The following is a 23,816-nucleotide window of genomic DNA, read 5'->3' as shown; positions in this document are numbered from 1 at the left end:
AGGTATGCACCTAACAGAAATGCATGCACATGTTCATAGCAGTACTACACATTACATCCCCAAACTGGAAATAACCTTAATGCTCATCAACAGTAGAATTGATGGATAAATTGTGGTATAGTTACACAATGAAATTCTATACAGTAATGAGGATGAATGAGCTGGTGCTATACACAACATTAAGGATGAATCTCATAAAGTTAATGTTTAGGGATGAAGATAGAACTATAACTAAGTAACTAACTAAATAAATAAATAAGATTTCATTTATATAAATTTCAAAAACAGGCAAAACTAATTTATACTGATAAGTCAGAATATTGGTTATCCTGAAGAAGGCTCCTGGGGTCCTGGCAATGTTCTATTTATTGGCCTCATTTGTGGCTACACAGGTGTGTTCATTTTGTGCATATCACTGAGTTGTATACTTATAATATATTTACTTTTCTGTATTTGTGTCACATTCAAATTTAAAATGTTTTTAAGCAAATAAAAACCACAATGAGGTACCACCTCACACCAGTCAGAATGGCTATCATCAAAAAGTCTACAAATAAATGCTGGAGAAGGTGTGGAGAAAAGGGAACCCTTGTACACTATTGCTGGGAATGTAAATTGGTGCAACCACTGTGGAAAACAGTATGGAGGTTCTTCAAAAAATTAGGAATAGAACTACCATATGATCCAGCAATTTCACTTCTAGGTATGTATACAAAGAAAACAAAAACACTCATTTGAAAAGATATATACACCTCCATGTTCAATGCATCATTATTTACAATAGCCAAGACATGGAAACAACCTAAGTGTCCATTGATAGATGAATGGATAATGGTATATAATGGAATATTATTCAGCCATAAACGAATGAAATCTTGCCATTTGTGACAACATGGACGGACCTTGAGGGCAGTAGGCTAAGTGAAATAACTTAGACAGAGAAAGACAAATACCATATGATCTCACTTATATGTGGAATCTAAAACAAAAACAAACACTGAGCTCAAATATACAGAGAACAGATTGGTGGTTTCCAGAGGTGCAGGGTGGGTTAAATGGGTGAAGGAGGTCAAAAGGTACAAATTTCTAGTTATAAAATACATAAATCATGGGGATGTAATGTATAACATGGTGACTGTAGTTAATAATACTGTATCAAATATTTGAAAGTTGATAAGAGAGTAAATCTTAAAAGTTCTCATCACAAGAAAAAAATTTTAACTATGTGTGGTGATGGATGTTAACTAAACGTTATGATGATCATTTTGCAACATATACAAATATAGAATCATTACTGTATACACCTGAAACTAATATAATGTTATAAGCAAATTATACCTCAATAAAAAATAAATCAATTTTTTTTAAAAGAGTAAACCAAAAAAAAGAGCTAAAAAATATTTTTAAAAAGTCAGAGATGCCATTTCTGGCTTCTGATGAAAGATCTTTGGAGTAGAATGATCATGAAGCTTAAGCTCCCTAACAAATGTTAATGATATCTCATGTCACATTGGGATGAGAAAACTGAACTGAGGGGGCGCTTGCTTATGTGATAATTTTTGGCTTAAAAACAGAACATTACAAACAGATACAAAAGAATTAAGTTGAATCCCTACATTACACCATATACAAAAATTAACTCAAAATGGATAAAAGAACTAAATGTAAGAGCTGAAGCTATAAAAATCTTAGAAGAAAACAGGTATAAATCTTCATGACTGGCTGAGGCAATGGTTTCTTAGATATGACACCAAAAGCACAAGTAGCAAAATAAAAAAGTAGATAAGCTGGATATTATCAAAATTAAACATGTTTGTGCTTCGAAGGATACAATCAAGACAGTGAAACTTTCCCTGTGTGTGCTCTCAGGCAACAGGAAACTGCCTACATGAGCTCCAGGGGCAGGTTCAAGTTGCCACTGCCATCCTAGGCTCCAGAGGCAGGCCTGGGCTGCCGACACCAATAAGAGTCCTGCAAGCAGGTGCCAAGTGCTGCCCCTGTTGTCCCAGGAGTATGCAGGCTGCCTCTGCTGCTAAGAGACATGGGAGCAGGCGCCAACTGCTGCCCGTGCTATCACGGGAGTGCGTGGGCTGCCACATCTGCTAAGAGACCTGGGACCAGGTGCCAATCACCGCTCCCACCATCCCAGGAGCATGCACAGGCCGCCACACCTGCACACCCCATATCAAGGGGATAATGGCCAGCACAAGCTGAGAAAAGAGGTAGCAAGCATCCAAACTAAAAGCAGACCCTCAATTCCTGACAAGATGGCAGAGTAGAAGGACTTGAGCTCACCCCGTCTCATGAAAACACCAAAATCACAACTAACTGCTGAACAACCATTAACAAAAAAGACTGGAACCTACCAAAAAAGATATTTTTACATCCAAAGACAAAGAAGAAGCCCCAATGAGATGGTAAGAGGGGCGTTTCTGCAATGTAATCGAATCCCATACCCACTGGGTGGGCAACCCACAAACTGGAAAATAATTATATCACAGAGGTTCTTCCACAGGAGTGAGAGTTCTGAGCCCCACATCAGGCTCCCAAGACTGAGGGTCTGGCATCAGGTAGAGGGGCCCCCAGAGCATTTGGCTTTGAAGGCCAGTGGGGTCTGAGTGCAGGAGATCCACAGGACTGGGAGAAACAGAGACTTCACTCTTAGAGGGCACACAAAAGGTTTCACATGAACTGGTACCCAGCACAAAGCAGTGACTCCATAGGAGCCTGGGCTAGACCTACCAGCAGGTCTTGGAGGGTTTCCTGGGGAGACAGGGGTCGGCTGTGGCTCACTGTGGGGGCAAAAACACTGGTGGCAGAGGCCTCATGGAATATTCATCGGCATGAGCACTCCTGGAGGTCGCCATTTTGGCACCGAGACCTGGCCTCACCCAACAGCCTGCAGGCTCCAGTGCTGGGATGTCTCAGGCCAATCAGCAGGGTGGGAACACAGCCCCACCTATCAGCAGACAGGCTGCCTAAAGTCATACTGAGCTCACAGCCACCTCTAAACATACCACCTGACACAGCCCTGCCCACCAGAGGGACAAAACCCAGCTCCACCCACCAGTGAGCAGGCACCAGTCCCTCCCACCAGGAAACCTGCACAAGCTCCTGGACCAACCTCACCCACCAGGGGCAGACACCAAAAGCAAGAGGCACTATGACCCTACAGCCAGTGGAAAAGGAGACCACAAACACAAAAAGTTAGACAAAATGAGAAGGCAGAGAAATATGATCCAGACAAAGGAACAAGATAAAAAACTCAGAAGAACAATTAAGTGAAGTGGAGGTGGAGATAGGCAATCTACCTGAAAAAGAATTCAGCATAATGATAGTAAAGATGATCCAAGATCTCAAAAAAAGAGTGGAGGCACAGACCAAGAAGATACAAGAAATGATTAACAAAGAGCTAGAAGATGTAAAGAACAAACAGAGATGAACAATACAATAACTGAAATGAAGAATACACTGGAAGGAATCAACAGCAGAATAAATGAGCCAGAAGAATGAATGAGTGAGCTGGAAGACAGTGGTGGAAATCACTGCCAGGGAATAGAATAAAGAAAAAATAATGAAAAGAAATAAGGACAGTCCCAGAGACTTCTGGGACAACATTAAATGTACCAACATTCACATTATAAGGGTCCCAGAAGGATAAAAGAGAGAGAAAGAGGATGAGAAGAGATTGTAGCTGAAAACATCCCTAACATGGGAAAGAAAACACTCACTCAAGTTCCAGAAGTGCAGAGAGTCCCATAGAGGTTAAACCCAAGGAGGAACATGCCAAGACACATATTAATCAAATTGACAAAAATTAAAGACAAAGAGAAACTATTAAAAGGAACAAGGGAAAAGCAACATATAATATACAAGGGAATCCCCATAAGGATATCATCTGGTTTTTCAACAGAAACTCTGCAGGCCAGAAGACAGTGGCATGATATATTTCAAGTGATGAAAGGGAAAAACCTACAAACAAGAATACTCTACCCAGCATGGCTCTCACTGAGATTTGATGGAGAAATCAAAAGCTTTACAGACAAGCAAAAGCTAAGAGAATACAGCACCATCAAATCAGCTTTACAACAAATGGTAAAGAAACTTCTCTAGGGGGAAAAGAAAAGGATAGAACTAGAAACAAGAAAATTACCAATGGGAAAGCTCACCAGTAAAGGCAAACATACAGTAAAGGTAGGAAATCATCCACACACAAATATGATATCAAAACAGGCAATCATGAGAAGAGGAGAGTACAAATGCAGGATATTGGAAATGCATTAGAAATTCAGAGACCAGCAACAGAAAACAATCTTGTATATATACAGACGGCTATATCAAAACCTCAGGGGGAGCATAAACCAAAGTCTACAATAGATACACACAAAAAAGAAAAGCAATCCAAACACAACACTAAATATAGATCAAAACACAAGGGAAGAAAATAAAAGAGGATGGGAAGAAAAAAGACCTACAAAAACAAATCAAAGCAATTAATAAAATGACAGTAAGAACGTACATATCGATAATTACCTTAAATGTAAATGGATTAAATGCTCCAACCAAACGACATAGATGGGCTGAATGGATACAAAATAAGACCTGTATATATGCTGTCTACAAGAGATCCACTTCAGATCTAGGGAAACGTACAGACTGAAAGTTAGGAGATGGAAAAAGGTATTCCATGCAAATGGAAATCAAAAGAAAGCAGGAATAGCAATACTCATATCAGACAAAATAGACGTTAAAATAAAGACTGTTACAAGAGACAAAGAAGGACATTACATAATGATCAAAGGATCAATCCAAGAAGATGATATAACAATTGTAAAAATATATGCACCTAACATAGGAGCACCTCAAAATATAAGGCAAATGTTAACAGCCATATAAAGAGAAATTGACAGTAACACAGTAATAGTGGGAAACTTTAACATCCCACTTACATCAATGGACAGATCATTCAGACAGAAGATAAATAAGGAAACACAGGCCTTAAATGACACATTAAAGCAGATTGACTTAACTGATGTTTACAGAACATTCCATCTGAAAGCAGCAGAATACACATTCTTCTCAACTGCCCATGGAACATTCTCCAGGATAGACCACATGCTGGGCCACAAAGCAAGCCTCAGTAAATTTAAGAAAATTGAAATCATACCAAGCATCTTTTCCAATCACAACACTATGAGATTAGAACTCAATTACCGGAAAACAAAACTGTAAAAAACACAAACACGTGGAGGCTAAATAATATGTTACCAAACAACCAATGGATCACTGAAGAACTCAAAGAGAAAATCAAAAATTACCTAGGGACAAATGACAACAAAAACATGACAATCCAAAACCTATGGGATGCAGCAAAAGCAGTTCTAAGAGGGAAGTTTATAGAAAGACAATCTTACCTCAGGAAACAAGAAAAATCTCAAATAAACAACCTAACCTTACACCTAAAGCAACTACAGAAAGAGGAACAAACAAAACCCAAAGTTAGTAGAAGGAAAGAAATCATAAAGATCAAAACAAAAAGAAGTAGAGACGAAGAAAAAGATCAATGAAATTAAAGCTAGTTCTTTGAAAAGATAAACAAAATTGGTAAACCTCTAGCCAGACTCATCAAGAAACAAAAAGGCAGAGGGTTCAAATCAATAAAATTAGAAATGAAAAAGGAGAAGTTACAACTGACACCACAGAAATACAAAGGATCATAAGAGACTACTACAAGACTACAAGCAACTATATGGTAATAAAATAGACAACTTGGAAGAACTGGACAAATTCTTAGAAAGGTACAATCTTCCAAGATTGAACCAGGAAGAAATAGAAAATATGAACAGACAAATCACAAGCACTGAAATTGAAAGTGTGATTTTAAAACTTCCAAGAAACAAAAGTCCAGGACCAGATAACTTCTCAGGAGAATTCCATGAAACATTTAGAAAAGAGTGAAAACCTATCCTTCTGAAAATCTTCCAAAAAATTGCAGAGGAAGGAACACTCTCAAACTCATTATATGAGGCCACCATCACCTTGATACCAAAACCAGACAAAGATATCACAAAAAAGAAAATTACAGGCTAACAACACTGATGAACATAGATGCAAAAATCCTCAAAAAAATACTAGGAAACCGAATCCAACGATACATTGAAAGGAGCATACACCATGATCAAGTGGGATTTATCCCATGGATGTAAGCATTCTTCAATATCTGCAAATCAAACAGTGTGATACACCACATGAACAAACTGAAGAATAAAAACCAAATGATCAGTTCAATAGATGCAGAAAAAGCTTTTGACAAAGTTCAACACCAATTTATGATTAAAAACTCTCCAGGAAGTGGGCATAGTGGGAACCTACCTCAACATAATAAAGACCATATATGACAAACCTACAGCTAAAATCGTACTCAATGGTGAAAAGCTGAAAGAATCTCCTCTAAGATCAGGAACAAGACTAGGATGTCCACTCTCACCACTTTTATTCAACAGAGTTTTGGAAGTCCTAGCTACGGCAATCAGAGAAGAAAAAGAAATAAAAGCAATCCAAATTGGAAAAGAAGTTAAACTGTCACTGTTTGCAGATGGCATGATACTATACATAGAAAATCCTAAAGATGCTACCAGAAAACTACTAGAGCTCATCAGTGAATCTGATAAAGTTGCAGGTTACAAAATTAATGCACAGAAATCTGTTGCATTTCTATACACTAACAATGAAAGATCATAAAGAGAAATTAAAGTAACAATCCCATTTACCATCACATCAAAAAGAATAAAATACCTAGGAATAAACCTACCTAAGGAGGCAAAAGATCTTTACTCTGATAGCAATAAGATGCCGATGAAAGAAATTGAAGATGGCCCAAACAGATGGAAAGATATACTATGTTCTTGGATTGGAAGAATCGACATTGTCAAAATGACTATACTACCCAAGGGAATCTACAGATTCAATGCAATCCCTATCAAATTACTAATGGCATTTTTCACAGGACTATAACAAAAACTTTTAGAATTTGTATGGAAACACAAAAGACCCTGAATAGCCAAAGCAATCCTGAGAAAGAAAAATGGAGCTGGAGGAATCAGGCTCCCTGACTTCAGACTATACTACAAAGCTGCAGACATCAAAGCAGTATGGTACTGGCACAAAAACAGAAATATAGATCAATGGAACAGGATAGAAAGCCCAGAAACAAACCCACGCACCTATGGGCAATTAATGTATGACAAAAGAGGCAAGAATATACAATGGAGGAAAGACAGTCTCTTCAATAAGTGGTGCTGGGAAACCTGGACAGCTATATTTAAAAGAATGAAATTAGAACATTCTCAAACACCATACACAAAAATAAACTCAAAATGGATTAAACACCTAAATGTAAAACCTGATACTATAAAACTCTTAGAAGCAAACTTAGGCAGAACACTCTCTGACATAAATTGCAGCAATATCTTTTTGGATCCACCTCCTAGAGTAATGAAAATAAAAACAAAAATAAACAAATGGGACCTAATTACACTTAAAAGATTTTGCACAGCAAAGGAAACCATAAACAAAATGAAAAGACAACCCACAGAATGGGAGAAAAAATTTGCAAATGAATTGACTGACAAGGGTTTAATCTCCAAAATATACAAACAGCTCATGCTGCTCTATATCAAAAAAAAAAACTCAATCAAAAAATGGGCAGAAGATCTTAGTAGACGTTTCTCCAAAGACATACGGATGGCCAAAAAGCACATGGAAAGATGCTCAACATCGCTAACTATTAGAGAAATGCAAATCAGAACTACAGTGAGATATCACCTCACACAGGTCAGAATGGCCATCATCAAAAAGTCTACAAACAATAAATGCCAGAGAGGGTGTGGAGAAAAGAGAACCCTCCTACACTATTGGTGGGAGTGTAAGTTGGTACAACCACTATGGAGAACAGTATGGAGGTTCCTTAAAAAACTAAAAATAGAACTACCATGGAGAAGGTATGGAGAGAAGGGAACCCTCCTACACTGTTGGTGGGAATGTAAATTGGTACAGCCACTATGGAGAACCATATGGAGGTTCCTTAAGAAACTAAAAATAGAACTACCATATGATCCAACAATCCCACTCCTGGGCATATATCCATAGAAAAACATAGTTCAAAAGGATACATGCACCCCAATGTTCACTGCAGCACTGTTGACAATAGCCAACATATGGAAGCAACCTAAATGTCCATCAGCAGAGGAATAGATAAAGAAGATGTGGTACATATATACAATGTAATATTACTCAGCCATTAAAAAAAAGAATGAAATAATGCCATTTGCAGCAACATGGATGGACTTAGAAATTATCATACTAAGTGAAGTCTGACAGAGAAAGAGAAATATCATATGATGTTACTTATATGTGGAATCTTAAAAAAACATGATACAAATGAACTTATTTACAAAACAGAAACAGACTCACAGACATAGAAAACAAACTTATGGTTACCAAAGGAGAAACGTGGCAGGGTGGGATAAATTAGGAGTTTGGGATTGACATGTACACACTTCTATATATAAAATAGATAATCAACAAGGGCCTACTGTATAGCACAGGGAACTCTACTCAGTATTCTGTAATACCTATATGGGAAAATAATCTGAAAAAGAATGGATATATATATAACTGAATCACTTTTCTGTACACCTAAAACTAATACAACATTGTAAATCAACTATATTCCAATATAAAAGAAAAATTAAATTAAAAAAAGACAGTGAAAAGACTACTCACAGAATGGGAGAATATTTTTGCAAATCATATACTTTCTAAGGTCTTGTATCCAGAATGTGTAAAGTATTCTTACAACTCAATAATAAAATGACAACCCAATTTCAAAATGGACAAAGGATATGAATAGAAATTTCTCAAAAGAAGATATACAAATGGCCAATAAGCACATAAAATATCTCAAAATCATTAGTCCGTAGGGACCTGTAAACCCAAACCACAATATGATACCACTTAACACTAGGATGGTTATAATTAAAGACAAACAAACAACAATTAAAAAAAAAACCCAAGCATTGGCACAGATGCAGACAAATCGGAACCCTCATACACTGCTAGTGAGAACATAAAATGTTGCAGCTGTTGTGGAAAACAGTCTGGCAGTTACTCAAATGGTTAAATGGTGTCACCATATGACCAAGCCACTCCACTATTAGATAAATGAGAACATAACTCCACACAAAAACTTGCACACACATGTCCATAGCAGCATTATTCACAAAAGCCAAAAAGCGGACACAATAAAAATGTCCATCAACTGATAAATGGATAAACAAAATGTAGTGTATTCATGCAATAGACTATTATTCAGTCACATAAAGAAATGAAGTGTTGACACATGCTACAGCATGAATTGAACTCGAAAATATTAGGCTGAGTGAAAGAATCCAGTCACAAAGGAACGCACATTGTATGATTCAATTTACATGAAATGTTCAGAACAGGCAAATCTATACAGATAGAAAGTAAATTAGTGGTTGCCAGTGGCAGGGGCGGTGGAAGATCATGGCTAAGGGGTGCAGGGTTTCTTTGGAACGTGATGAAAATGTTCTAAACTTGATTGTGATGACAAATACACAATTCTGTGAATATAGTAAAAGTGACTGAATTGTACACTTTAAATGTGTGAATTGTATGGTATGTGAATTATACCTCAATAAATCTATTTAAAAACATGCCCATAAATAATCCTCAAAATTAAGACTCTGGGAAACTACAGATAAACACTCCTTCAACAAACAAATGGCAAGAAAAAGTAAAACAGAGAGATAAAGTAGACATCTATATTCAAAGAGATTTTAAAAATAAACTTACCAGTTTCAATTTCTGGACCTTACTGGGGTCTGAGTCAAACAAACTGAAAAAGAGAAAACATTTACCACATGTATGAGACAGTTGGAAATTAGGATACCAACTGAATATTTGATGATATTAAGGAAATACTGTTTGGTGTGATAAAGGTATTATGGTTCTGTCAAATTTTTAAAAGTCCTTTTATTTTATAACTACAAAGTGAAAGATTTACCAATGAAATGATAAAATATAAGGGACTTGCTTCAAAATAATCTAGATGAAACACAACTTGCCATGAATTGAATAGCTGAGGCTGGGTGATGTGTATATGAGGATCATAATGCCATTCTGTCTACTTTGGTACAGATTTGAAATTTTCCATTAATAAAATTTTTTCAAAATAAAAAATGCCTCAAAGCTGGAGGCTTTTGAAAAAATTTTATTAATGGAAAATTTCAAATCTGTACCAAAGTAGACAGAATGGCATTATGATCCCCATATACACATCACCCAGCCTCAGCTATTCAATTCATGGCAAGTTGTGTTTCATCTAGATTATTGTAAAGCAGAAACTAACACACCATTGTAAAACAGTTATACTCCAATAAAGATGTTAAAAAAAAAAAGCTGGAAGAGGTGCCCCTATACTCTGGAGAGGCTAACTATCACCCAGCCTGTACTTTGGGGGTGGCCTTTGGCTGCTGAGAGTTTGTAGTAAAAGTATGGGCAGAGTAGGGGCAGTGCAGGGGGTCTCTTGTACAGCTCTGCTGGAGAGGTCCCTCTGTTAGATGTATAGCTGTTGTGGGGTACAATGGGGTATAGATGAGGAGCACCCTGAATGCCTTGGGAGGCTCTGGAGTCCCAGAGACCCTGAGTCTCTTGCCCAGGAGGTCAGTCATACTGAAGAATTTAGGCCCAGCACTACTGGTAGTACCCTGTGAAGCCCAAATAAATCTTTGACCATATTGGAAGGAAGGGACGTTGACTGATATCATCCTGACTCCCTGAGTGGAGAGGACATCATTTGGGAACTCGGCCTCCAGACTCCCAAAGACACAATTTATGAGAAATAGTTGAACCACAGGGAATGTTTAAGGAAAAGGAGACTCATGGAAGTAGGGGAGTGGTAGAGTGGGTGCAAATAAGGGTTAGGGTGGACAATGCAAGGGGACCAGGATAAAAACTTAGATTTGTCAGACTCCAGAGCCCAGAGGATTTGTCTCACCAGCAGTAAGACTAGAAAGAAATAGGTAATAAGAGAAAAATTAATATGATGAGGTGACTAAAATATTCTTTTTCATTGTTTTATGCATTTCTTGGTATAAATGCAAAATGGATTTAAAGCCATTTATAATACAGGACATGCATGGAATACGTCTTCTAAAACAATGGTTTAAAACTATTTAGAATCACGTAAAGAGAATAAGTAAACTGACCATAATGATTGTGACAGAGTTTGATCAGAAAATTTAGTTGTTCTTTCATGCTCTCTCTGTGAGCAGCCATAATAGTTGCCAGATTGAGTTTCCAGCATAGAAGTGACTACAGTAATGCAGAAGTAGCAGTGGTATGAATAGTGGTTTCCTCACCACACCTGTTGTGCAGTGAATTTTTTTTGTTGAACTTGGAAACTTAGCTCTATACCTGATTCTCCATGCCTCACAGCGATTCTGTCAGCTACTAAATATCCTTTCTTCCAACTTAATTTTTATCAATTATAATTTATACACAGTTAAATATACAAATCTTAACTGTACAGGTCAGTGAGTTTTGACAAATGTATACACTGTGTTAACCAACATCCCAATCAAGATACAGAGAATTACCATCACTCCAAAGGATTCCCTCATTCCTCTTTTCAGTAAACCCACTTTCTCTCTGCCCCAGGCAATCATTATTCTGCTTTCAATCACCATACCTTAGTTCTGTATTTTCTAGAATTTCCTATAAATGGAGTCATAGTATGTATTCTTTTGTGTCTAGCTTCATTAGCTCAGCATAATGTTTCTTTTTAAAATACAAATAGTTGGCATTTAATTGATAGTTTTTTCTCAGTTTTGACAAATGTACCATGGCTTTGTAAGATGTTAACATGAGGGGAAGTTGGGTGGTGGTTATATGGGAAATTTCTGCACTCTGCAATTTTTCTGTAAATGTAAAATTGTTCCAAAATAAGTAGTTTATTTAAAAATAGAAGCAAGGCATAATGTCTTGGAGATTGATCCATGTTTGTCACTTGTAATTCATTTCTTTTTTATGGTGAGTAGTATTCCATTTTATGGATGTACAGTTTGTTTATACATTTGCCTATTGATGGACATTTGGATTGTTTACAGTTTGGAGTTATTACAAATAAAGCTGCTATAAACATTTGTGTACAAAATGCTGTATGAATTTGTATTCTCATTTCTCTCGGGTAAATAACTAGAAGTGGGATTACTGAGTCATAGGAAAGTGTAGTTTTAACTTTAGAAGAATCTACTAAATAATTTTCCAAAGCAATTGTGCCAGTTTATTTTGCCATCAACAAGGTATGAGAGTTCAAATTTCTTCACATTCTCACCAACATTTGATGGTATCATTCTTTTAAATTTTATATATTTGTATCGGTGTGAAGTGTTATGTCTTTGTGATTTTTCCTCTTCATCTAAAGAGTAAATGATATTGAGCATATTTTCATGTGTTTATTGGTCATTCATGTATCTTCTTTTGTTAAGTACACGTTGAAGTCTTTTGTCTATTTCTAACTGGGCTTGTTTGTGCTTTATCTTTCAAAGAGTTCTTTAAGTACTCTAGATACCTAATCTTTGTAAGGTATGTGTATTGTGACTATTTTCTCTTCCAGTCCATGGTTTACATTTTCATTTTTATAACAATGTCTTTGATTGCAGAAGTTTTTAATGTTGATGAAGTTCAATTCATCAATTTTCTTTTATAGTTAATGATTTTTTCTGTTTTCTATCATCCTAACCCAAGATCATGAAGATATTGTCCCATGTTTTCTTCTTTCAGCTTCATAGTTTTAGCATTTATGTTTATGTCTATGATTCATCCTAAATTAAATTTTGTGTGTGGTATGAGGTAAAGTTTGAGCTTCGTTTTCTTCAGTATTCAATGGTTTATGAGACTTCCTTTCCTATTTAATGGCATTGGTGACTTTAGATAAAAGTAACTGAAGTAATCAAGGCAGTGTGGTATTGGCAGAAGGACAGACACCTAGATAAATGGAACTGAATTTAAAAGTCAAAAATAGGGCTTCCCTGGTGGTGCAAGGGTTGAGAATCTGCCTGCCAATGCAGGGGACATGGGTTCAAGCCCTGGTCTGGGAAGATCCCATATGCCACGGAGCAACTAAGCCCGTGCACCACAAATACTGAGCCTGCACTCTAGAGCCCATGAGCCACAACTACTGAGCCCACACGCCTAAAGCCCACACACCACAACAAGAGAAGCCACCGCAATGAGAAGCACATGTACCACAACGAAGAGTAGCCCCTGCTCACCGCAACTAGACAAAGTCTGTGCACAGCAACAAAGACCCAACGCAGCCCCCAAAAAGTCAAAAATAGACCCACGCAAATAAATATATCCAAATAATTTTTGACAAAGGTGAAAAGTCAATTCAATGGAGTAAGGATAACCTTTCAAGCAATTGCCCTGGAGCAACTGGACATCCAGAGGCAAAAATATAAACCTCAACCTAAGTCTCACACTTTACAAAAGACCACTCAAAATGGATTGTGGACTTAAATACAGAACACAAAACTATAAAACTTTTAGAAAAAACTGAGAAAGTTATTTGGGATATAGGTTTGGGCAAAGAGTCCTTAGACTCAACACCTAAAGCACAGGCAATAAAAGAAACATTGATAAATTGGACCTGATCAAAATTCAGAACTTTTACTGTATGGAATACTTAGAGGATGAAAAACAAGAGAAGCAACAGAGAAAGAGAAAAAACCACATATCCAACAAAGGATTAGTATCTTAAATACATAAAGAGCTCTCAAAATTCAACCATAAGAAATAATCCAAGCAAAAACTAGGCAAAATACATGAAGACACATTTCACTGAAGATGATATACAGATAGCTGATAAGCATATGAAAATTTGTTCACCATCATTAATCAGCAGGGAAATGCAAATTAAAACCACAATGAAATATTACTATAGACCTATCAGAACAGCTGAAATAAAAAATATTGACAACACAAAATGTTGGAAAGGTTGCATAGAAACTAGATCTCTCATACATTGCTGGTGGGAATGTAAAATGGCATAGCCACTCTGGAAAACTGTTTGGTAGTTTCTTAAAATATTAAACACGTAACTAGTATATAACCCAGTAACTCTATTCATAGGCATTTAGTCCAGAAAAGTTAAAACTTGTGTTCACACAGACACCTGTACATGAATGTTCATAGCAGCTTTATTCACAATACAAAAATACTGAAAACAGCCCAAATGTTCTTTGATGGGTGAATGATTGAACAAACCAAAAATAAAATAAATAAATAACGATATATGTGTAGTCCATTACTGGATTCTAATTTTTTTCACTGATTTATTTGTCATTTCTTACTCCAGTATCACACTGTTTTGATAAGTGTAGCTTTACAGTAAGTCTTGGAACCAAGAACAATAAGTTCTATGACCTTTTCACTCTTTTTAAAGATTTGCTGAGAGCCCCAAGACATATGTTTGCTCATTCCAACATCTGCACAGCTTTGCCTCCTGAGCTGAGTGAGACTGCCAAACTCAGCTGGGAATCCCAGCTCTCCGCGTTGGGGTCAGGAAATTGTCAACAGGCAAAGAGCTCACGTGATTCTGAGGGCTTACATTGTGAGTTTCTCTTCTGTGGATCACAGTCACTGTGCTGAGTATTATTCAATAACTGTAAACAGCTTCCTTACATATCTTATGCAGTTTAACGATTTTTTGTAACAGCAGGAGTGCTAGTCTAGTGCCATTCACAGTATAGGTTTATTAAACGTTTTTCCTGCTTAAATCATCCAGACACAGCTTTTTTTGCATGCAACTAAGAGCTGTGACTGATGCAAGCCACCACGTTATGCTACGCTCTAAATAGGTGCTTAGCATTCATTACGTGATTTAATCTTCATTTAGAGGAATCCTTCCTTATAGAAAGCAAAGCAATGGGCAAGAGGCATTTCTAACGGTGGTATGAGGGGTAAAGGGAGAGAGGTTTCAGTGAGAGAAGGTTTCTAGATGGAGGAAGCATGTCTAAATGCACAGGAGACTGAGCATGATATGAAATAAAGTATGACACCTTTGGCATTTCCAAGGGATTAATTCTTAGACTTTCATAAATTCTCCTAATCCAATAAAAGCATTATAATGTAGAATTTCCTCCATAAAATGCAGTAAAACGCAATGGTTTATATAGTATACAACCTATAGGATGGTCTTAAGTGCCCCTCCCATCCCTATTAAGATGGGTACCTCTGGGATAACCAGCCATCCTCGTTTTAGCAAAGTCTCACATCCCAGGGAATCTCTCAGTCCTAGCCAAACTGGGATGATTGCTCACTCTTGAAAACTGTCCTTTAATATAATGTGACATCACTCACTTAGCTACAGTTGATTGGTTCTGCATAGGCACCAGACTTAAACTTAGCTGATGAATCCCTCCCTCAGATTTATGGATATGGGACCACAGTGTCTGTGGCAGCCCTGGAGGTGCCTTGCAGATTTTCTTTCAAGAAGAAACCTACTGTGAGGAATGTAGTCACCCAACAGCCTCCAACTGTAACACTATTAGGATATTTTTGCATCATTTGATCCAAGGCCATTCCCATCCCAGCATCTCCAGCCATTTTCTGAGCACAGGAGTGATACTAGGGCCATTTCTGTCCAATGCGGGATTCATCTAATCAGCAACCTTTGCTCTGGATTCCCCAGTTGGACTGGTTGTTACTGCCATAGAGTTGCACTGCAATCTCAGGCACTTCCTACCCATTCCTCCTTCATTTCCTATCCTTTAACAAGCGTCAGGCCTATGTTGTGGTCTGAAGTCTCTCCCTGCCCACTCCTGCTCCTCCTCTTTATCTTCCTAATCATTACCCACAATAAATCTCTAGATGCCAACTTGGCATCTGCTTTTCAGATGATCCAATCTGGCATAGTGTTCTCCAGTGGTTGAAGCTGTAAGATGAAAATTTAGGAAGGTGTCAGTCAACATATTTCCTGTTGCATGGACCTGAGAAACAAAAGGAGCTTTGGAGGGAGGGGGAGAGAGGGAGAGAAAGGGAGAGAAAGAGAGAGGAAGAGAGAGGGAGAGAGCTCACAAATAAATGTACGAGGAAGAATAGAGATTAGAGAATGATAGAGTCTTGATGGCATTTGAATCCTTGGTTTTGACCATCCTTGAGGCCTAACTGTACCTTGTTCTTTCCAAGTTCTGACTGCTCCACTCTTGGAATTTTGTGAGACACCCCATTACCTTTCCATAAATTTCTCTTTCACTTAAGTTAGTTTCAGGTAGGTTTTTGTCAATTTAAACTAATGAAATGCCTCTTCAGTGTAAACTTATTGTACAGGCTACTAAATTTCTGCTGAATCATATTTCTGTTGAGAGTCAGAAATGTCCATATCCTGTTCATATCCTCATATACAAAATTAATACACTTTTCAGGTTTTACCAAATTTTTATCCATCAGTAGATGAGGGAAATTTTGCATGGCCTAGACGATTTCTTCTGAAAAGTTTTGGCACCCATTTGTTTCTGTATAGAGTGTATAGTAGAATGGTTGTCATAGACCAAAGCCTCAGCCAAATTCAACATTGCACGGTGTACAGAATATTTATTTTCTGGCTAAAGTCACTTTTAGTTACATAATAAAAGTTACTTTTACTATGAATGTTCCTTTTCTTTCTTTTCTTTATTTTTTAACCTTTCAAAGATCACTAGTAGTTGGTTCTTTTAAAGACCATTTTGACGAATAAAAATTCAAAATTACAATATACACTTTGAATCACTTTTCAACAACTCTTAAGGTTATGAACAGGATTAGAAAGCATGAAAGTTTCACTAAGATGCCGATAAAACCAAGATGTAGATGTTGGCCAGAGATGGTGGCTCCCACATATCTTTCTTATACAATAGCCCATGCAAGAGATGGTGGTAATTTAGTCTAGAGCAGGGATTGTCAAATTAGAGCCCACAGGCCTAATTCTGCCTCCTGTCTATTTTCGTAAATAAAGTTTAATTAGAACATATCCATACTCATCATCTAAATATTGTCGGTGACTACTTTTGCTCAATGAACATGGATTTGAATAGTGGCAGACAGACTGCATGTGCCCCACAAAGCCTAAAATATTTACCGCCTGACCTTTTTCTAAAAAAAATTGCCAACACTTGGCCTTAAGTATTAGCAGTACAAGTGGAGACAAATAAATGAGCAGATTATATGGAATCAAGCAGGAACAAGCCTGGTGAGTTCTAGTAACATAAAGGAAGGAAGGCCAGAGTGGCTAAAACATAAAAGGACCCAGATACTATCATTGGTTTTTTTCTTTTCTTATTTTGTAGCACATTTATACCTATTGCTTTTTACTCAGACATTAACTCATTCATTCAACAAATGTTCTTTAAGTTCCCACTCTGTCCTAGACACTATGTTAGCTCCTTCACACAAACACACACAAATCATAAGAAGGGAAACCAACAAGTAAGCAATTATAACAGAGGGGGAATGATTTAATTGATGCAAAGAGTAGGAAATAAACTTCTGTTTCACTACCTATTCAATATTTATCTGATATGCCATATCACCTTCCCCAAATTGTACCTGAACCACACCTTCCCTGGTTGGTCATGCCTCCCCTCCAGTCACTAACATGCATCACCATCATAGCAGCTAATACTCATAGAGCATTTACTGTGTGTCAGATGTGGCCAGGTACTTTACACATATTGTCTCATTTCATCACCACAAACCTGTAATATAGATACTATTATTATGCTCATTTGTGATTTAGGAAATTGAGGGTTAAAGAATTGAAGTCCTTTGCCCAAGATCTCATATGTGCTCCAGAAAAGAGCACTCATGTCAACTATCTACTGCTTCCTGTGCGCTGGCTTGCTGCTGATGCCTAATGTTAAGATCATTGCTGCTTAATGGTATCACCTACCAAAGGCGCCACCACCACTGCCAATACCAACCAATGTCTGTGCCAAAGTCTTATGTCTAGAGCATTAATATTTGGGTCCAGGATATTGTTTCTTGAAGCTCTTAGTATTGTTTCTGATAGGTGCCAAATATCAGAGAACAATGAACATATTTTGTAAAAGAGTTCTTTATAGTTTTTACTTGTGCTTTTATTACAGTTCTTGCCCTCCAATCTGGAGCCAGATTACCTAGGTTTGAATCTCAGCCCTGACACTTAACTGCTGTGTGATCCTGGTGAAATTGCTTAACTTCTCTGTGCCCCAGTTTCCTTATCCTTAAATCAGGGATAACAGTAATATTTATCGTAAGTGTTTGTTATAAAACACTTAGCTCAGCATTTGGCATATAGCGCAAATTTAATAAATGTTGGTTACTATTATTAAGGCAACTGGTTTCTTTTTCCGACTCTTAAACAGGCTTTATCTATCAACCTCTTGCCTCTTTCTGAGTACTTTCTATCTGTTGATTTCACCTTACCTTTATTGATCTTATCACTCTAATTGCTACTGTCATGTTCTTTCCTACTACAGGACCTTTGGTCATACCGTTCCCTCCATCTGGGATGTTCCTTTTCCTATTGCTTGGCCAATTCCTATTTGTTCTTAAACTCGATAAGGGCATGAACTCTGTTTTGTTTTGTTTTGCTTTGTTTTTTTTTAACCATTTTACACCCAGTGCTTAATACTGCACCTGGGATTCGGTAGACACTCATTAATGTTTGCTGCCTGAATGAGTACCGGTCTGAGTCTATCATCTCACTTTATTCAGCTTTCCTCTGTATATTAATTCACATCCTAGCTATAGCCTTTTTTCTTTCTACTCACTGGTTTACACAATTCTAAACAAATATTCACTAAACACAATATTTGTTAGGTCTGGGCTAGGGACTTGGAATATAAATTTGAAAAATATGAATTTTCTGCTCTCAAGAAGGTACGTGCTCATTGGGGGACACAGGCATGCAAAGAGAGAAATTATAATCCAAAACGATAAGTGGTATACTTGAGGCCTGGGCTGGATACACTGGTCATATTGGACCCACGAAAAAGGATCAGTTTTCCAAATGGACAAATAGGGGTAAAGCGTCTGGCAGCAAGAACGCCAGGGTAAAAGTATGAAGGGTTTTTTTTTCTTTTGTTGATGCTGACTTCTACAAATCTTTTCCTTTATTATTACCCTTTTGAGTAACAATTTTAATCTCCAATAACTACAATACTGCTCACTTTCCCATTTTCAATGTCTATACATTTGTTATGTGTTGTTGCTCTCAAGTTTTTCCCTTTGCCCTGAGTTTCCATTGCACATACTATTTCAGTGAATTTTTTTGTCCTTCTTTGTAATATGTACTGTTCTTCAATTTTTACATGCATAAGATATGAATTCTTAACAGCTCGTGTACTTAACACTGTACCTGGACCTTGGACTCAAGGTGCTCAAGTAAATTGGTGGGAGTCCAGCAGTGGAGTGGTATGCGATATAAGTTCAAGAAAGTGGTGGAGGGATATTGGAAGAATTTAAGCTCCAGCGACCCTCGATAAACCACCATAAATAGGAGCGTACTGGGAGGAGTCCTGAAACGGCAAGCAAGGCGACCTAGGTTTTACACGCATACTTTTATAGGTCTATCTATCCTCCTGTCTGCGCCTGTGGCTCCAAATCTGCTAAATGAAGGCAATCAACCAGAGCGGGCCTGTGGCATCAGAGGCTCTAGCACGCTCCGCAGCCCGCTTGCTCCCAGGCGCGCTAGGCCCCCACCCTGCATGGCCGGAAGGAGCGGGGCGGGGCCTCCAGGCTAGGCGCTGGGTCCGACCGCGCTGGGGGAGGGGAGCGCGGAGCCGACAGTTTCAGGGCAAAAAGCAAAAGGCGGGCGCAGGGCTGCCTTCCGAGGCTCTCTTTGCTTGCAGTTCCTCCCGCTTTGCTGAATTGGGAGTCGCGACCTCCGGCACAGGTGGGTTCCGCCCTGTGGATCGGCGAAGGGGTGTTCTGGGTGGGTGCGATGAGTGGGTTTGCCCAGCCGCTGCTTTCAGGCCTGGCGCAGTGAGAGGCGGCTGCTCGGCCTCGGGGCGTTGGTACTCACCTTTACCCTGGCAGAGGAGAAGGCCACTTGTGCCTTGCCGCAGGGCTCTCGTCACGGTTTGTGCCAGCTGCGCGAAACACAGCCCGCCCGGAGATCCGCGCGGGGTCAGATGGGCCTAGTGCTTGGGAAGAGCTGGAAGAGCTGGAGAAACCTTGCGCTGGGACTGACGCCCAGAGTACATTGTCTCAAACTCGATCGGACTTCCCCATCCTGGGTCTGTCATTGACTGTGCTAGCTTTCGGCGAGTCCCTACCCTCTCCCTGCTTCACTTTGCTGGGCAGTGCAGTGGAAGGTGGAACTCGGCTGTCTGCAAGACCTTGCAGCACTGACTTTGTTTCTTGGTAATGTTTTCTTCCCAGATTTTACCCTTTCTCTGCCCCTCTCGAGCAGGAAACCTAGCAAGAGTCAGGAGTAGCAGGGCAGGGCATTGGGGAAGCTAGGCAAGGCAGCTCTTTCTCTGTTCTGAAAACAACTCTGAAAAGCCTAGTTAGGCTTACTTACTTTACTGACTGCACTGAAAACTGGAAACAACATTCATTCAATGCCTTAGTTGAATGTTAACTCTGAAGAATGCTCTTCTGAATGGCTTACCATTAAAGATTTTAACCAGAGGACAGATGATTGTCCAAAACCTTATGGGTTGAATGAGCATAGTACACTGCCTGGCGAAAGTCTAATCATAAAAGACTTGGTGACTTAACTATAACTCAAGCACTGAAAGACAAACCTGAGCTCGCATGTGTGGGAATACTTCCATATTCCCTTCCCATACAGCAGTCTTTTAGGGTTGCCTCTTAGCTTGGTATTGCCCTTTCAGGAAACACCGGAGTAAAAATTACACTTTATTTTACATTAACTTAACTATAAAGGCAAAGAATTAGAAACACTATGGAAGGACATTGTGCTGTCATTCTGATTCTTCCTCATTAAGGAACTGGTGATAATGATAATGGCAACCATATATTATGCAAAACACTGTAATCTTCACAACCATGAGAGGTAAATGTGCTTATGTATCACGATACTTAAAGAGGTTATACTTTATCTCATAACCAGTATGATGAAGGGAATTTTCAATTTGTTGGTTGAGTCTGGGGGCGTCTTTTGCATGTCCCACCTCATTCTCTATTTCTGGGAAGGGTGGACTGGGAGGGATCACTTCCTGGTTTTGGTATCTACATCAGGAACCGCAAGTGGTTCTGTATCTCTGCTTGTCAACCCTGGGAACAGCAGTAAAATATCCAAATTGATCACTCACTGCAGTGTTTCTGGCAGCTGTGTTTTCTGCCTGCCAGGATGGGGGGTGGGTGGAGCGGCGGGTCCTGGATTAATAAACCCCCTCGGATGGGAAACGTCTCCTTCTGCTTGGAGCCAAAGTGAACATAGACCCACCAGTTGGGCACCATTGTGACCCTCTTTCTACAACACCAAACGTCCCCCATGCTCATATGGGCTGTACATGTACCTGCCATTGTCCACGCGTAAAGAATTTACAGGGTGAGAGGCTTTGGGCAAAACCTGGTCTCTGCCACAGCTGCAGGGTTTAGGCAAGGAGTGGCCACCGGTATGAATGTGAGTGTTCTTCAAGGTGTGGGACCTGTTGATTTCCCAGATGGTCAATAGAGTGAGAGGGAAATTCTGATAGACATCTGCTGAGCTGACCTTGTGGGTGGGTATAGGACTGGCTGTTTGGCAGGACCTGGTGGATGCGTTGGCCATATTTTTACTCTGTTCATTCATTCTTTCACTCCAAAGACAATCAATGAATGCTTACTCTGTGCCAGGATGCTGATCCACTCACAGAGATTAGCAGCACAGGAGGACAGTAAGTTTGAGAGGACAACAGGAATTCATCTGGAAGCATGTTAAGTCCGAGGCATCCTCACTCTTCCCCATTCCCAATATCTAATCAGTACAAACTCTTGTCACTTCCGCATCCTGAATATTTTTTTAAACCCATCCACTTCTCTTTGCCCCCACCACTGCTACTCAGAATTTCAACCCAGCAACGTTCTTTTTCTCTTAATTTTTTAAAGTTTTATTGTAAAAGACCCAAATCCCTGCTTGACCCTCAGCCCTCATGGGAAAACCACCATAGCCACGGCAACAACGACAACATCAACAACATGCAACAGCCCAGTGAGCTTTGTATGACCCCTAATAAATTGTGTCAATTGACACAAACTTTATTTTCTCTACTTCCCAAAGTGTTTTTAAAATTTTGTATCGAGATATAATTTACACACCATAAATTTGACTCATTTTACGTGTACATACAAGGATTTTTAGTAAATTTATCGAGTGGTGCAACCATCACTACAATCCAGTATTAGATATTTCCATCACCTCAGTGGCACCTCTCTCTTGCCCATGTGCACTTAGTCCCCATTACCACCCTAGCCCCTGGGAACCACTCATCTGCTTCTTGTCTCTGTGGATTTGCCTCTTCTAGACATTTCACATAAATGGAATCACGCAGCATGCAATCTTTTGTGACTTGCTTTTTTTTACTTAGTGTGACATTTTCAAGGTTCATCCATGTTGTAGTGTGACTCGGTACTTCGTTACTTTTGATGTATAATATATGTATATACCACCTTTTGTTTATGGACATTTGGGTTATTTCCACCTTTTGGCTATTGTGAATAAGGCTGGTATGGACATTTACACACAAGATTTTGGATGCACATATGTTTTTGATTCTCTTGGGTAGGTACCTAGGAGTGGAAGTGCTGGCTCATATAGTAACTATATGTCTAATCTTTTGCCAAAGTATTTTCCAAAGGGGCTGCAACATTTTATATTGATTACATTTACATGCACCACCAGCAGTGTATAAAAGTTCTAATTTCTCCACATCCTCACCAATGTTTGTTATTTTTCCTTTTAAAAAATTTATAGCTGCTCTTGTGGGTGTGAAGTAATATCTCATTTTGAATTTGATTTGCATTTCCCTGATCGTAATGATATTGAACATCTTTTCATCTGTTTCTTGTCCATTTGTATATGTTCTTTGGAGAAAAGTCTATTAAATATTTTGCCCATTTTTCAATAAGGTTTTTTCCCTTCCTATTATTGAGATGTAAGAATTCTTTATATATTTAAGATACAAATCCTTTATCAGGTATATGATTTGAAAATATTTTTTCCAGTCTGTGACTTATCTTTTCATTTTTTAATTGTGTCTTTTGAAAGACAAAGTTTTGAATTTTTATTAAGTTCAATTTATCATTTTTCTTTTGTAAATTCTACTTTTTGGTTAAGAACACTTTGCTTAATCCAAAGTCATGAAGATTTTCTCCTGTATTTTCTTCTGCAAGTTTTATAGTTTTATCTTACATTTATGTCTAATCCATTTTGACTTCGTTTTTTTTAATTGAAGTATAATTAACATAACAACACTATGTTACTTCCAGGTGTACAGTATGGTGATTTGATATTTCTATACATTACAAAATGATCACCATGATAAATCTAGTTACCACCTATCACCATACAAAGATATTATAATGTTATTTACTATATTCCCTGTACATTAAATCCACACAATTCATTTATTTTGTAACTAGAAGTTTGTACCTCTGAATCTCTCTTACCTGTTTCTCTCATCCGTCCTTACCTCTCTCCCCTGTGGCAACCACCAGTTTGTTCTCTGTGTCTATGAGCCTGTTTCTGTTTTGTTAGGTTT

The 23,816-nt window shown here is 38.4% G+C and overlaps 1 protein-coding gene and 1 long non-coding RNA gene across 5 annotated transcripts in view; one reads left to right on the top strand and one right to left on the bottom strand.

Annotated features, from left to right (window-relative positions):
- Positions 1 to 20,212, bottom strand: part of LOC129391718 (uncharacterized) — an 82,402-nt gene extending 62,190 nt beyond the window's left edge. The window contains exons 1-2 of the long non-coding RNA XR_008616351.1: positions 20,129 to 20,212; positions 9,877 to 9,919 (exon numbers count right to left, since the gene is read on the bottom strand). This is a non-coding gene — a long non-coding RNA (uncharacterized lncRNA). The remainder of the gene's footprint in view (positions 1 to 9,876; positions 9,920 to 20,128) is intronic.
- Positions 19,867 to 23,816, top strand: part of TMLHE (trimethyllysine hydroxylase, epsilon) — a 69,531-nt gene continuing 65,581 nt past the window's right edge. For all 4 annotated transcript variants that reach the window (XM_024116742.3, XM_024116740.2, XM_024116739.3 and 1 more), the window contains exon 1: positions 19,867 to 19,999. The gene's annotated coding sequence lies outside the window, so the exon portion shown is untranslated. The remainder of the gene's footprint in view (positions 20,000 to 23,816) is intronic.

The sequence above is a fragment of the Physeter macrocephalus genome, chromosome 21, assembly GCF_002837175.3.
Source record: "Physeter macrocephalus isolate SW-GA chromosome 21, ASM283717v5, whole genome shotgun sequence".
NCBI classification, from domain to species: Eukaryota; Metazoa; Chordata; class Mammalia; order Artiodactyla; family Physeteridae; genus Physeter; species Physeter macrocephalus.
The sequence above is the reverse complement of the archived record's forward strand: the minus strand, read 5'-3'. Positions and strand labels throughout refer to the sequence as shown.